This window comes from Podarcis raffonei, chromosome 1 (genome assembly GCF_027172205.1).
Source record: "Podarcis raffonei isolate rPodRaf1 chromosome 1, rPodRaf1.pri, whole genome shotgun sequence".
In the NCBI taxonomy this organism is placed as follows: Eukaryota; Metazoa; Chordata; class Lepidosauria; order Squamata; family Lacertidae; genus Podarcis; species Podarcis raffonei.
The window spans coordinates 15,936,964-15,952,672 of NC_070602.1; the positions used below are offsets into that span (position 1 = coordinate 15,936,964).

At 41.5% G+C, this 15,709-nt stretch overlaps 1 protein-coding gene and 1 long non-coding RNA gene across 3 annotated transcripts in view; one reads left to right on the forward strand and one right to left on the reverse strand.

Annotated features, from left to right (window-relative positions):
- The window catches only part of WDR20 (WD repeat domain 20), a 53,727-nt gene that overhangs the window by 21,461 nt on the left and 16,557 nt on the right, over positions 1 to 15,709 (reverse strand). The gene's annotated exons all lie outside the window — the stretch shown is intronic.
- Positions 1,697 to 9,911, forward strand: LOC128405227 (uncharacterized). The gene is made up of 3 exons (XR_008328249.1): positions 1,697 to 1,779; positions 5,840 to 5,879; positions 9,665 to 9,911. It is a non-coding gene; the product is annotated as an uncharacterized LOC128405227 (long non-coding RNA).

The window sequence follows — 15,709 nt, forward strand, 5'->3', positions numbered from 1 at the left end:
GCCACAGAATTTGGGTGGCGTGCATGAGCCCTCCTCTCCTCCTCCTCCCCCACCCCCGGCACGGAAGCTACGGCCCTGATGGGGCAACAGCGCACGCGCCCACAGAGAAGGCTCTGAGTGCCCTCTCTGGCACACATGCCGTAAGTTCGCCACCACTGCACAATATGAACCCTTCTTCGCAATCTGAAGCAGTTCCTAAGTTTGTTAAGAGGTTGTATCTGAAAGGTGCTCTGTGCTTCCACTCACACTAAGTGACTCTTCAAGTTATACTACCATGCTTCCTCAGATCCAGAGTTGGAATAAAAGCACTGAACATTTCATTATGTCTAAATGCTTCAGATACCGTTTCCAAAAGCACTGAATTAAATATGACCTCTTTGCCATTTCATATTACAGCACTAACATATTTAACAAGAGTCCACTAAATTTAAGAGACTGTGCAAGCCAGAGAGCTAACCACTGGACCTGGGGGCAAGCAATTTTTAAAGGGTTTGTTACAAATATAAAGAGCACCCCATAAGTAAAATAGAGGAAGCAAATACATTAACTATCCTTTAACTAACTCTTAGTTTTTAATGCTCTGAAGGATACATTTCTCACCTGTCTAAATGGGCCTCTGAACAATGACTTTTTTTATTAGACGGGAGGAGAAAAGGACTGATGGTCTTTGCTCTTAAACATCTTGGGAGCCGTAATATTTTTCATTCATTATTCTTACCATGCTGGAGGAACACATTAATACCATTGCTAAACTATTCTCTGCAAGACAGATACTCAGTGTGAAGACGTTTCTGCATGACACACTGGTAAAGGACAGTCATCAGAAACAGATCTAGCATCAAATTAGAGCTAAGCAAGCCCAGAAACACATACACACATTGCATTTTATGTGCCCGTTTTTTCTTGGCAAGAGATACTGAAGTCGATCTCTTATGCTAACCCCAAGGTGCCTGGATGACAAAATATGATTTTGCATAGGGTTCTATCTAATCCACACCCCATTTCCAACATAATCTTCCAGGAAATCTGCAAGTATGGTATGAAGCAAACAAACTTCTACTGATGTTTATCCCCAATCCCTGGTATTTTGGCATACTTCCTTTGAACATGGTGGTTCAATTTAGCTATCGTGCTTAACATTCTCTACAAATCTACCATTTAGACTGGAGACTATCACAACATTTTATTGAATAAAATTTCGCGAATTATTTGACAATTTACCAAATATTACGGTTTACCACAATCCAAATCTCTGCTCTTCTAATATTGCTGGTAGGATTACCAAATACCAACATCAATCTATTCACAGCTAAGTGGCAACAGCATCCGCTATGGTTCAATTTTCTCTTCCCCACCTGCACTACCCAAAACAAAACCAGAGTAAGATGTAGCCAATGCTAATGTGCAGCAAACGAAAATACTGTTTTGAGAGTCCTAGATAAACCTTTTATACCAAGGTGAAAGATACATGGTGACTTAAATTCAGGTACTCCTTAGGCTGCCACCTTTTTCCTTAGGTCTGCTTCTGTTCCTGTAGCAACCTGACACACAATTCAGATTAGGCTTTTTCCGACAAATATATAAGGTAACAGGAAAAAGTTTCACCTATTTATCATCTATATGTCAGACTGCTGTTAAGCAGTCTATTTTTTCCTAACATGGACATAAAGCATCCTTCTATCACCTTGCATCCTCCAGGTGTTTTGGATTACAATTCCCAGCAGCCGGAGAAGGCCGACAAAGTTGTGAGAATCGCCAACTATATTTCTGCTTCAAAAGGTGGAGGATTCAGGATCTGTGAAATGTGGCAGCCCTAGTTACTACTCATGGGTACCCACTGCATTTCATTTCATTATATTGAGTATTCTTTGCTTACTATGTATAATTACAGTAGAAGTGACAGTTTGTTCTATTTTGTGACACTGAAAGCAAGCACAAAATTACCCGTCACTATTGGTATCAACTGTGGATTTTCAAATATTCAGCTAAGTTTTATTTGGGACAAATGTAACTATCTAACCTTCAGAAGACCACACAACAACAAAAAAACTTTCCACATCACTGCCCCCAAATCTCTAAGCCTATCACCCCAGCTTAAGCAAAAACTGTATCTTAAGCCAAGGTGTAAAAATTCCTTTCACATTCTTAAATGAACAGAGGGGCAATGTATTAAGCAACATTTAGAAGTTGTGGTGGGAAGCAGTCAGAGTTAACAAATGATTGTGTCAATATTTATATTAATAACTGACACAATTTAGCAAACACAAATCCTTGAAAAATCACACAGCAAGTCAGTTTTCTTATTTATGCACCCAGAGGAACCGAGGGTGTTGCTGTTTTTAATGGTAAATTACTGCCCCAAACACAAAGTCCTGCTCTCCTTCAGTTTTTTGAATTGCCCTGGGTCTGTACGGCTAGGGCAGAACACTCTTTGACCACCAGGGGGATGAGCTGCCATATTGGACAGTGCTGTGCACTTTCTTGTGGAAGAAAACAATCTTAGGTGAGCCACCTATCTTGCTGAGCAGTGTGAAGAGTCCTTTTCAGCTGAAGAGATCAAAGGCCTTTGTCAGCCTATGAAGGTGATGTACAAGGGGCGTCTCTGCTCTCGGCACTTCTCCTGCAGTTGATGCAGTGAAAAAATCATGTTGACTGTTGACCTCTGAGCTCTAAAGGTACACTGTGACTCGGGAAAGACTTGTAAGCAATTGACTGTAATCTGTTGAGAACTATATGGGCAAAGGCTCAGCTCAATTTACTGGCCCGCATACAGCTCATTAGTGTCACCAGACTCTGGTCTGGCATCTTCACAGCATCACCTGATTTCAGGTGGAATAGAGACAGCTGGGAATAATCTGCATATTGTTGACATTGTTTCCCAAATGATGTTCCCCAGCAGTTTCATATAGGTATTTAACAACACAGAGGTTAAGATGGATCCTTGCACAACCTCAAAGCAAAATTGCCAAGGGGCCTATCAAAAATGCCTCAGGGTATCTTGATGTTTCAGAGTGATTTTAAACAATAAATGGCCAATATTTACAGAACAAGAAGTTCTATCATTAAGATATACTGGGAGTATTCATTTTATTCATACCAGCATTTATATGCCACTTTTCATCAACACAAAGGGCTATTGCTTGTGGTTATATGCAACAAAGGCTATGCGGTGGATAGAAAAGTCCAAATACATTCATTAGACACATCAATTCAGAATCTGTCAAGGGTTATCCCAACCTGCTCTCTGCATACCCCATTTACTCGTCTTAGGCTGGGCTAATTTTTAGGCTCCATACACATTCACAAAGCAATGATTCAATTCCTCTTTCAGGCTTCAGATGACACCCTCAAAACAAGGATTTTCTCCCTTATTGCCTGCTTTATATTCTTCTGCACCCTTATGTGTTTAAAGCAGAGATTAAATCAAAATTCTGATGCTCCTTAAACACAATTTCAAGCCACTGAGACTTGTTGCCAAAGATCTGCATGACTTCAGATAAGTGGAGATGGAGATTGCTAGCATCATCCAAAAGGCATTCATTCAGTACACATACCACCACTGTTTATTATCTATTGTGTCAACTTCCATCTTTTGACTAAGCTCTTCAGATGGCAATTCAGCACTGCACACCATGCAATTGTGCTACATGAATGCATAAAGATTTCCATTCTTTGGTTTGGTGCAACATTTTGTTAAACAAAAAAGTTATTACAGGAGATTTCTCTCTTATCTGATGATTAACCCTATGATTGTACTTACTTGACAAATCAGCACAAAAACCTGACATTCTCTAGGTCATTCAAAGCAGTAGGTGCTTCCTATAAAGGACATAGTAACTCACTGGAAGTGCTTGCGTGTGATGCTAAACCGTTCTTTAGTGCTATGCGCACAAGCTGCAATGAGCCTAAACAAAGCCTCAGGCTTATGCGTTCCCCTATCTTGTACAGCCAGGAGAAGGATTTTGTCAGCATTTTCTTTCACTTTCCCCTCATCTTAGCTTGTCCTTGTGTACGAAATAGAAACTGTAGTTTACGGAAAGTTCTGCTTAGTTTAACAAGTCAGCTTCTTAACTCGCCATCTAAAGCTAGCTTATTTTGAACTAACCAGTATATGTGATAAACTGCAATATTTTGCTTATATGCAACAAGCAGAGATTAGAGGAACGTGGGGATGGGGCCTTGCAAAGCTCTCCCTGTAAAATGGGTAAGGAGGAAATGGAGCCCAATGCTTCACTTGGGTTTGTTCCACCTCATGCATGTAGCACGAAACCTTGGCCTGGTTCTGATCCACAGAACCACCTTTATGGCCTACCAACCTTCGACCAAAATCAGGGGTAGGAAAGCCTTGTCTTGTCATTGGAAGGTGGTTTTGGAGACCTGAGAAATAGGAAAGAGCACGAAGACTTCCTTACAAAGGTACTGTGCCAGAGGGAGAAAAGGCACTAAGACTATCCTGATTTTCCTTCCCTTTGTTTATCTCAACCCGCATTCCTAGCCTATTGTGGGGTTGAAAATGTTGTGTATGCAGACACAAACTATCCATGTTTGTCATGCCCATGCCATAAGTGAGCAGCTTTCACTATGGCCCTAAGGCTGAAAAAGATATTAATGCCAAGCCTACACTAAGCAATGGTTTAGTGCTGGGGTGGGGAGCCTCAGGCCCAGGGGTCTAGTTTAAGCTCACCTCAATACAAGCTCACCTCACTGGCACTGCTTCACTTCCTCAAGTGCTTTTGCCTGCCCAGAATATCTCTTTGAAATATGATCATCCCCTTTGCTTGCCTGAATGGAAAGAGAGATCTGCATGTGGGAAAACCTCTGGGTTTTGCAAGGCTGGAATGTGGCCCATAATTCAAAGGTAAGAACGACAGCTGCTGCTCCATTGACTGTTGTGCCTCTCGCCCACCCATTTCTGTCTCTATTCCCACCCACTGCCAGCATGCGAGAAGGTTCCTATGAGGAAACTCACCCCATCCAGAGTTTAGTGTTCCATGCAAACTAGGGCAATGTCTAAATCCGGTCCTTAATGTAGTATCAAGTCACTCAATGGTTAGCCACTCTAACTGTCCAATATTATTTTTCCTCTTTGAAATTAGAATGATTCCAATTTGGCTGCATTTTATGGCCAAATGCATGGGTTTCTTCAAGGTTACCCTGCTGGCTAATCAGCAGCAGCTTCAGGACAGGGTGTTCAGGAGGAGAAACAGGTGGTGTGTCTACTTCCCTCTCCCCAGTAGTTGTTTCTCAATTCAGCAAGTTTCAAATATAAGTCTCCAGGGGGGGCGGGGGAGAGAGAAATGGGTTTGGAGGGTGGCATATCTGGATAATAAAAAACAGCCCTAGGGAAAAGATTACTCACCATCTCTCAAAATTTTTGATTTGATTTTTTAGGTTCCTAAAGAGATGTTACTCACATCTGTGTGTAATGTCTACTTTGGCCCTTAAGCAACAGGTTTTTTTCAAGTGCAAACACACCAACATGTCAATTATCAAGTACTATATATAAGTATCAAGTAGCACAATACAAACAGTAATACTGAAACCTCAAAGATCTTAGCACCTTGGTTGAAAAATAAATGTATTACGGATACTGGCATTTCAGTGTAAAAGAAACTGTTCACAGTCCTATAATATGCACACCACAAAAGTCAAAATCTTAGGTGTTCATCTTTCATTTAGATGTAAATAAGTTATCAACAAACTAAATGCAGTTTGCATAATTTTTTCTTGGGTTGCCAAGGAGATGTTCTAATGTGGTAGTGATGGTTAATCACTGTGCATTCTCTCTATCCTAAATGGTTGTGTCAAATTCTGATTTTGTACTTTTGTTAAATTGTAGAGATGTTTTTGATCATGTGGAAACTGCCTAGTAAGAACAGGTGAGAATTACAAAATTATTCAATTATTTAGTATTGCAGCATGCAATAAAAACAAAAATTCCAGAGACACCTGCTTTATGAAATGTTAAGAAATGCATAGAAGTCTTAATTTGCTTTTGTCTTGGAACTGACATGTTTTATTCCAAGTAAGCTATGAATAAAATGTCATTTCACAGCACTCCTTGAATTATAAAAATGAGAACCAGCTGGTTTATACATACATTGTAAAATGATTGTCAGGGTCGTAAGAGGTGCAGAAGTATTTTAACTCTAAGGCAGCACGAGGCAGAAGTTCTGGACTAGAGTTCAGATGAAGTTTTTGGAATAAGTGAACTCCTTCCTGTCCATAAAGGCTCCCGACCTTTTTGGGTCATGGACACAACTGCAAACCAGGGAAACTATCAGAATGCTTCTTTTGTGTTTAATTTCAGTGAGGGCGGGGAGACTCTGTGCACAGAAGCATATGCCTCTGTGGGCACCACCATGGTGACATCTGTGTCACAGTGCTATGTCTGTGTAAAGGTAGATCAGATATACTTGTTGCAATAATTATGCAAGCCTACCTTGCAACAGGAGTTGGCAAGCAGCCTATGTAAATTAGAGTCAGATTTGTTTTAAAACATATAGGACAGGATACGAAAAATTCTAAGCAAGGGTTCAAGTGCTCTGGTGCATGTACAAGAAAGCTTCTGTTCTCCACTTTTGATGTTCCTTGTGGTATGCCAGAGACTGTTTCTACAAGTGCTTCAAGGTGGTCTTTTGCAAAGCAAAGGGGCTGTATGTGCAGAGGCCCAGAACAGAGCTCTTTACATCCCACCTACTTTAGCAACTGATTGACTGCATTTCTATTCCACATCTGAGTAAGTTCTCAGGGGAGCAAACTATCAGAAAACAAAGTGTGAAATGCAATGAAAAGACAAATCAAGTCTAAAATCACAGAGGGATATGCCAGTGAAAAACTAAACAATTTGTTTTTTTTTAATGGTGCTTATTATTGTACAGCGCCCTGCTATTTAATAATTTGACAGTGCAGGGACTTCCGGGTTGGCGCCATTGTTTAATGGCGGATTCCCTCCGAGCTCCGGAGGGAATCGGCTCCGTAGCGTCTGGGTCTGGCCGCTGCGGCGAAGCGGAGACCCTTAAAATCACAGGCGCGGATGCCTGTGAACACAGAGACTCGGCGGGCACCATTTGCGCCCCCCCAATCCGCGACGGAGCCTTTTTAAAGGCTTCGGAACGGAGGCAGGGTGAGGCGTGGTGCTGAGAGTACTCCCTCGCCTACGGAGTGAAGCCGCAAGCCATTGACAGAGAGCGCCAACTTCTTCCAAGACCGATTGGACTCTAAAACATAAACCCGTGAGTAATACGGAGATTGGAACCGTAAAAATTTTTAATTTTGGATTTGGAACGAGCGGGAAGGGGCTAAAAAGGAAGTCCACCCCCCCCTCTTTGTAAACAATTTAAAGCAAAGGACTGGGCAGCTAAGGTCGAGAGAATCTGTTTCTTGTCTTTTAATGAAAGATCCTGACTTCACGGTTTTGACACTATAAGAAGATTTACTGGAGGATAAAAAGAATTTTGGGAGCTAAAATTTCACACACACCCCCGAGACCCGGGAACGTCCTATGAGAAAGCCTGTTGCATTGAAGATTTTGACAGCTGTCAAGTGAGCTGTTAGTCAGCTAGTTGTCAGCTGGAAAAAGAGAACATTGTTTCTGCTGTTTTTGCTGGTTTATTTGGTATAACTTGTTGAAAATAAGGAGGGCTGATACAAAATAACTGGACTTTTGGTTTTGAGCTGAAAGGAACATTAAGGAACTAAAATCCCCCTAGAGGGGTAATAGGGACACTACATCACAAAAATGGCTGGAGTATGTAAAATCCAAGCAGAATTGGACAGAGCACTCGTTCTCTTGGGAAACTTGCAAGATGAATACAATGCTTTGTCTATAGAGGTATCACTACTACACTGGACAGTAAACAACAGTTTTGAGCCTGATAAGGACTTGAAACAGGAAGCCTATTCAACTGAACAAATAAATGAAACTGAAAGTGTAGATACGATGGAGCAATATGTTGTTTTTGAAGAAAATGAAGGAGGAGCAGGAGATTTGCAGGAGTCAAAGGAGAGTTATAATATGAGGCCTGACATGATGATAAAAAAGGACAATAAAAACTGGATGTGGAAAGCCTGGTCTGAATGGGAGTCTGGAAAATGGAGAGATCCCCTTTGGAGGAGATCTGAAGACCTGAGGATTACAAATTTGTTGAAGGTGAAAGCTGGAGCTTTGGGGACATCTGGATCTGAAAGAAATTTGAAACAAGAGTTGGAGCACCCCATAGGCTTTGCTTTTAAGTATGGAGGACTGGCTGGAAGCAACACGGATTCTGTTGGGCCGGAGCCCCTCCGAGACTTGGGGCTTAACACCAAGGACTATCAAAGAGACCGGCAGAAAGGAACTGAGAGAGATATAAGGGCCTCGGACGTGAGATCTCCAGGCTAAATTAATAACATAAATGGATATTGGTTGGGGACTGGAACCGGGAAAAGGGTGGGTGGAGGTTGGGAATCCAAAGGGTACATAAGGATAATTTGCCTTTTATATTCTGTTAGTGGTAAGGAAATTGGGTAAATCGTGGAAGGGAAATTTTGGTCGACTTTAGGAAAAAGGTTTAAGAATAATTAATGAGGTATAAGTATTGATGTGTGATTTTAATAAGGTAAAATAGGTTTTTTCTTTTTAAATTAATTGAAAATAAGGCTGTTAAAAATAAATTGAGGAAATGGAAAAAAGAAGTAAAGTAAAACAATAGTATGTTAGAACAAATGTTTAAGTTAAGGTAAAGAAATAAGTTAAGGACTTGCTGAATTGACAATTTAAATTGGAATACAAGAAGGGGAGGTGTGAGGAGGTCTGAGAAATAAGGTTAAGAATAATAAGTATTAGAAACTTTATGTGTTTTTTCTATTTTTTTGTTTAGTTTTGAATATGTATTTTTGTGTTTTTTTTTGTGTTTTGTTTATTTCTTGTTTTTGTATGTTGTGTGTTTCTTGAAAATGCCAATAAATATTTAATAAAAAATAATAATAATTTGACAGTGCAGAAATACATAAATAAATAAATAAATAAATAAATAAATAAATAAATAAGGCCTGAGGGAATAAAGAGGTATTTGCTAAGTGCAAGAAGGGCATCAAGGAAGACACCAGGTGAGCCTCTCTGAGTTGAGCAGTCTACAGTCAGGGCACACCTTTTGAAGAGGCCTTTTCCCCCAGAATCCACCTGCAGAACCTTATCTCTCTGGTGTACTTAAAGCCTCAGAAGTAGAGTTCAAAGTCAAAATAGGTATAAGGTACACTAGTCAACACTACAGTAGGCTCATAAATGGATCAGGAGCGGTATGTATTTTAATGGGATGAATAGAGTGAAAGATTATGATTGGTGGAGTGTGTGTGTGTGAGGGAGACAGAGAGAGAAAATGTACACATAGTACCGCTGCGGCGGGAAGGTAAACAGCATTTCCGTGTGCTCTGGTTTCCGTCACGGTGCTCCGTTGCACCGTAAGTGGTTTAGTCATGCTGGCCACATGACCCAGAAAGCTGTCTGCGGACAAACTCCGGCTCCCTCGGCCTGAAAGCCCCATAGTCGCCTTTGACTTAACCATCAAGGGGTCCTTTACCTTTTACACATAATAGTGTTTAGCTTTTTGTGTTCCTTTGTTGTTAATACTGTTTAACAGATTATGAATGTTTTATTAATGATTTCCCTCTGTCATTTTTACAGTAACAGTTCCCAAAATCAATGATTTTTCATAGAACCCTAGGAGGAGGAGGAAGTTCAACTTAAATATCACAAGTTCATCTCTACAGTCATGTTTCAATTTCCCACCCCATAATGAAACATTTAGTACCAGCAACGCAACTGCCTTGTAGCCCGTAAGTGGTGAAATTCATTGCTCATCTGCTCCCTCACACACAAACAGTATGTAAGCATAGGTTGGTTAACAGCTCTGATTTATAGATCTTCTGTGCTGAATAATAATAATAATAATAATAATAATAATAATAATAATAATAATAATTTATTATTTATACCCCGCCCATCTGGCTGGGCCTCCCCAGCCACTCTGGGCGGCTTCCATAAAAACCAAAAATACAGTAAAATATCACACGTTAAAAACTTCCCTGAACAGGGCTGCCTTAAGATGTCTTCTGAATGTCAGGTAGTTGTTTATCTGTTTGACATCTGCTGGAAGGGCGTTCCACAGGGCGGGCGCCACTACCGAGAAGGCCCTCTGCCTGGTTCCCTGTAGCTTTGCTTCTCGCAGTGAGGGATCCGCCAGAAGGCCCTCGGCACTGGACCTCAGTGTCCAGGCAGAATGATGGGGGTGGAGACGCTCCTTCAGGTATACTGGACCGAGGCCGTTTAGGGCTTTAAAGGTCAGCACCAACACTTTGAATTGTGCTCGGAAACGTACTGGGAGCCAATGTAGGTCTTTCAAGACCGGTGTTATATGGTCTCGGCGGCCGCCCCCAGTCACCAGTCTAGCTGCTGCATTCTGGATTAGTTGTAGTTTCCGAGTCACCTTCAAAGGTAGCCCCACGTAGAGCGCATTGCAGTAGTCCAAGCGGGAGATAACCAGAGCATGCACCACTCTGGCGAGACAGTCCGCAGGCAGATAGGGTCTCAGCCTACGTACCAGATGGAGCTGGTAAACAGCTGCCCTGGACACAGATTTGACCTGTGCCTCCATGGACAGCTGTGAGTCCAAAATGACTGCAATAAGCTGTGTATGGGAAATGCATATTCTATTCCAGTGCATTTAAGATGTGGATGAACTTATGCCAAAGAAGAAAGACAAGAACAACTTTTGAATAGGAGAAGAGAAAGCAGCAAGTTGTCAGAAAAAGTGCATCTATGTTGAACCACAGAATGCTTTGCAAGAGTACGGCTTGGTGGCATGAAAAAAACACACCAGTCCACTGAAGGGAAGAAAAATGAACAGTTGTAAACTTAAAGCGGATTAGCTTAAGCAAGTGAGCTTCAAACAGAAACTCTTGTCAGTGATAACTAAACAGCACAGCATGGTTATAGACATCTAAAGATAAAGAAACCTTCAAGCCAACACAGTATGCCATCTTGAGAAAATCACTGAGTATTTAGAAACACACACATTCTCTTTAAAGAGCTCTAACCAACTCTGGTTTTAATAGCATGGCACCAATGAAAACAGGTTTTCACCACTGGGAACACAAGAGGGAAAAGCAAGCTAATGGCAATGCCAACTCTCATCTAAGCTTCTTGATTTTCAATGACAATAGCTTGACATGATGTCTGAATTGGGAAGATTAAGGTTCATAGTATGCTTCAAAAATAGAACCAGAAGCCATGGTTTGTGGTAACCACTGTCTGAACAATTCTGGTGTCAGGATAAAGTGTGGTTGACAGAAACCAAGAAGTGCAGGGTGGAAGGGGAGAGTAAATAAGTGACAATGTAAGCCCTTTACAGCCAGATTACGGACAACCCATAGTTTGGTTGTAATATTGGGACTGTGTGTCAATGGTCACTTCCCTGCACCTGCAAAAAGACTGCCCCTCATTCCACCGCCACACAATGAATTTGCACCTCCCTCTCCTTTCCTGGTACCACTGGTGCCAAGCACACAACTCTTTGCCACCACTTCTCAGCACTCGGTAGTTTGCAGGGTGTAAGCTGCTGCCGCCGCCGCCACCTACGACTGCATTCCTCCACTTCCAGATAGGCCAGTTAGAGCACTGGCTGGTGTTTGTTTGTTTTAAAAAAAAAAAATATTGATTTTCCAACATAAATTATAACACATTACAACTGACAATACAAAAACAAACAAACATATAAACATGTATAATTTCATAATCTTTTTTTCCTTAAACCCAATTTCAACGACTTCCCCATGCCTCCCTTTTCTGCATCCATGTTTTAAACTTTTTCAGCAACCCCTAGCACTGGCTGGTGTTTGAAAGGAAGATAGCAGCAAAATGGAGAGAAGGGAAAGGAAGGAAGGAAGGAAGGAAGGAAGGAAGGAAGGAAGGAAGGAAGGAAAGAAAGAAAGAAAGAAAGAAAGAAAGAAAGATGGCAGACAGAAATAAGTAGGCAGAAGGAGGGAGATGGTGGCAGTTCTACAAGAATTAGCAGAATCCAGCAGACAAGAGTCTCAGCCTCAGTGACAAAGCATTAAGGTAAACAGTTAAGCAAGCAAGCAAGGTAAGCACCTGCCACCTGCACAGGTTTAGCAATAGGGCCAGTAGGCAAAGGCAGATAACCTTCCCACTTTATCTTACAAATCCTAACTTCACAACTGTAGAAGACCAAGAACAAAAAGCATGCAGGTAGAAAGCCAACAGGGTTGTGGGGGCTATTCAGTGTTATTGTGCAGTGTCATATGTACAACTATTTGTCTGCTGCACAAAATATTGCTGCAAAATGCTTTCACACTCCTGGTATGAAAGATTTCCCATATTCACTGAGACAGAAAAAACAAGTCTAAAGCACGTGAACAAGATTACTGTTCTCCTTGCTTATATACACTGGTCTCAAATTTCCCTCCCTAGCAGGTGTTTTCCTATCGGAGGAGTAGGGAAAGGTTTTGCAGACAAAAAATGTTGTCAGACGCAATTTTAAAAGGCCTCAGTAATTATTGAGCAATTCAATTTCAGTAGCTCTCTCAAAATGATTTCTGCTGTAGACTTCTCCCTTCCCCAAGGTCCAACTGAAACAATTAAAAGATGCACCCTAGCAGCATAACAACGTGAAAGCAATTAGCCTCATTTGTTTCATAATCATACAACTTGTTAACCTGGTTTAGTAACATTTGGAAGTTTGGCTTCGCAAGTGACAGCCAGCAGAAAAGAATTCACATATTCTCAAAATGGTGCCATATGCAGCTACTCTGTCATATGCACGCAGGTAGTCAACTGGTGGGGTGGGAGTGAAAATGAATGCTGGGGTTTGGGAGCAATTGGCAGCCACCACTGCTAGAAGACAAGCTGGCATTTTAGTGTGTTCCCTCCTGGAAATCTGCTCTCTTTCACTTCCTACTACCTCCTCTCCCATCCTAGTATACTAGCAGTGATGTGGGGCAGAACATTTTCCATGCGAAAGAATGTTTTCTTAAAAACGAGTTAGTAGCATCATAATGAATAAATGCAATTTCACTGGCCATGTTCAAAGTTGTAAGTTGTCCCCACCCCCGTAACTATAGGTCCTTTCTCATGTTCCATCTAGTCACGGAGGGGAGTGGGATTGTGGCTACTTACTTGGTCCCTTCTCACCAAACATGCAGAAGCCCTGCCCAAACAACCTCTGCTCGCTGAGCAAAAAGTGAGAACAGGCTATAAGGGTGTTGGATCTGTGCTGCTGGCTGGTCAGGGCTCCTAATCACACATGCAGCTGTATGCACTAGAGCCTGTTTCTTAATTCTACAGAAGTCAGGCAACCAGCCGTCTGCAACCAACCATGCCCTGGGCACTCTGGACTCTCATACCGCCAACAAAAATAAGGTACTTATTTATGGGACACTGACACAAAACTTTGTTCATATACCATTACAATGCAAAATAATGAAATTTCACCAACCCCCATTCATTCCTTCCTTCCCTCTCTTTCCACGTCTCTCCCCACCCCTGCAACTCCACATTACTTATAACAGTAATGTCTTGCCCAATACAAAACTCTTTTGAGTTTTATAAATTTAGCATAACAACAGGGAATATGTCCAATTATGCTCACCGTGGCAAGGATGTAACTTCACTGTAGTGAGCAGCCTGCCTTTATCCCAACTTTGAAGCTGTAGAAAGTGGCAGATATCTTTCTATGGAGATCCCTACCACCTGGGCCACTAGGCAGAAAGTTAAGGGACATCTGACAGCTATGTTGCCAGACAACCTTGGTCATTCAGGAACAGACTGCCTTTCATTGCCCCCAATGTTTTTTGTGCTTGAGTTCAGGAAATGTAGAAAAGGGTTACCGTCTTTTTCTGTGTATAAGATGAGGTTGTTATATTATAAAGAACTGTTACAATTTTGGGGTCATCTTATACACGGATAGTGAGGGGGGACCTGCGATTGGTGGCAGCTGCGAGCAGGAGATTTAAAGCGGTGATTTGGCTGTGGTTTTTGGGCTGCAGCAATGTGTGCTGGCGACTGGCTGCTGCTGTGGGAAGTGGCTGTGTGTTTGGCAGTTGCTGGCTAGCGGGCAGACAATCAATGGCTTTGGTGAGTTGTGCAACTCTGGGCAATCCCCCCTAAAAAAGCTCAACAACTCTGGGCAATCTCCCCCCATTTCTTTAATTTTGAGTCCCCCAAAATAGGGGTTGTCTTCTACACGGGTGTGTGTTATACACGGGAAAACATGGTATCTATCCAGTTTTTTGCATGGCCAGCAAGGAAAGCCAAAAATTGTAGACACCTGTTTCAGCGCCTTCAAATCTTAGTGTGCTTAAATTTTCCTCCTTATCAGACCTTCTCATTAAAATCCCTTCAGCTGCTGGAAATATCAGAGTACACGGTACTTCTTAAGTTGTTTACTATTAGTCAAAATAAACATGCTGAATAAGATCCTAATTTAGAGCATGGAACCATTTTTCTGGAAACTCCACAACATGGCCCAGTAGGTAAAAGGGCAGTGGGGTGATTATTTGAGGTAGGAGATGATGAGCCAGAACTCCAAACAGCTGAAGAAAGAAGAAGCTACTCACATCTTTTCCTCCTTTGGATCAGTGTCTAAAATTGCAGTACCTCTCAACTTCCTTATTCTCACCTGCTATGCAAAACCTTCTTGCCTATCTGGTTAGGGCACCTCCTTCACCCTTCCAAACGCTGCACTATCCAGGAAAGCATGCCAGATTAACCCCTCCCTGACATTGGTGTGAGGCCTTAATCTCCAACAGCCCATCTTGGAGAAATAAAATGAATCTGGAGCCAGGCAAAAGGGAGGGGAGGAAAAGGAGCACTCCTATTCAAATAATATCCTTTCGTTCCAATCAATAGGTTATAGATAGCTATGTGTGAGCTCCTCATGCAATAACAGGCTGCTGGAAGAAACATTAATTCATAAATATTGTTCATCTTCTTTATAATCTTGGCTACATCCATCCCTATGACACCCCTAAATTAGATCACTCTCTCTGCTTTAATCAAATGTACTCTTTGAACGCTAAATCATGCTAATTTTACAGAAACAGTGATGATCAAGAAAGATGTGGTATACTATAACAGATAGCTTAAAGAAAAACTATGAAGACAAGAACAATCTAAGCTCATTAATCAATAATCAGTTTTGCTGAGCAAATTTGAGGGTTAAGAGGGTGGCGCAAATATAATAATAATAAAACACCACTGGCAATGGGAGCAATTTAGATGTATACATGCCAGTTAGGCGGAGGATTTCTACCTATTCAGGCAAGGAAGTAATTAACAGTTCCTAGAAAATCATTTTATGCTACAGTTCTTGACTTAGAAAGAATAGGCAATAACAATTTAAACTTCTATTGAACTTAAGTCAAAAGTCATTGGGAGGCTCCTCGACAAGTTCTGAAAAACTGTGTTACTTCCCCCCACCCAAATGTTACGACTCTAGTCCCAACACAATCAGGAAAAAGTGTTACAACAGTAACACATAGCGCTACAGCGGTTCTAGAAATAGAAAAATTAGGTTTTGCATGTGTTCATGACACACCGCCTCCAAATTTAGTACTTTCCTGTTCTGGTTAAAAATGTAAAACTAGTTAACCATCTACTTTGATTTGTGTAGCTTCTCAACTCCATCACCAGAGCGAGAAACTTATTTAGTGC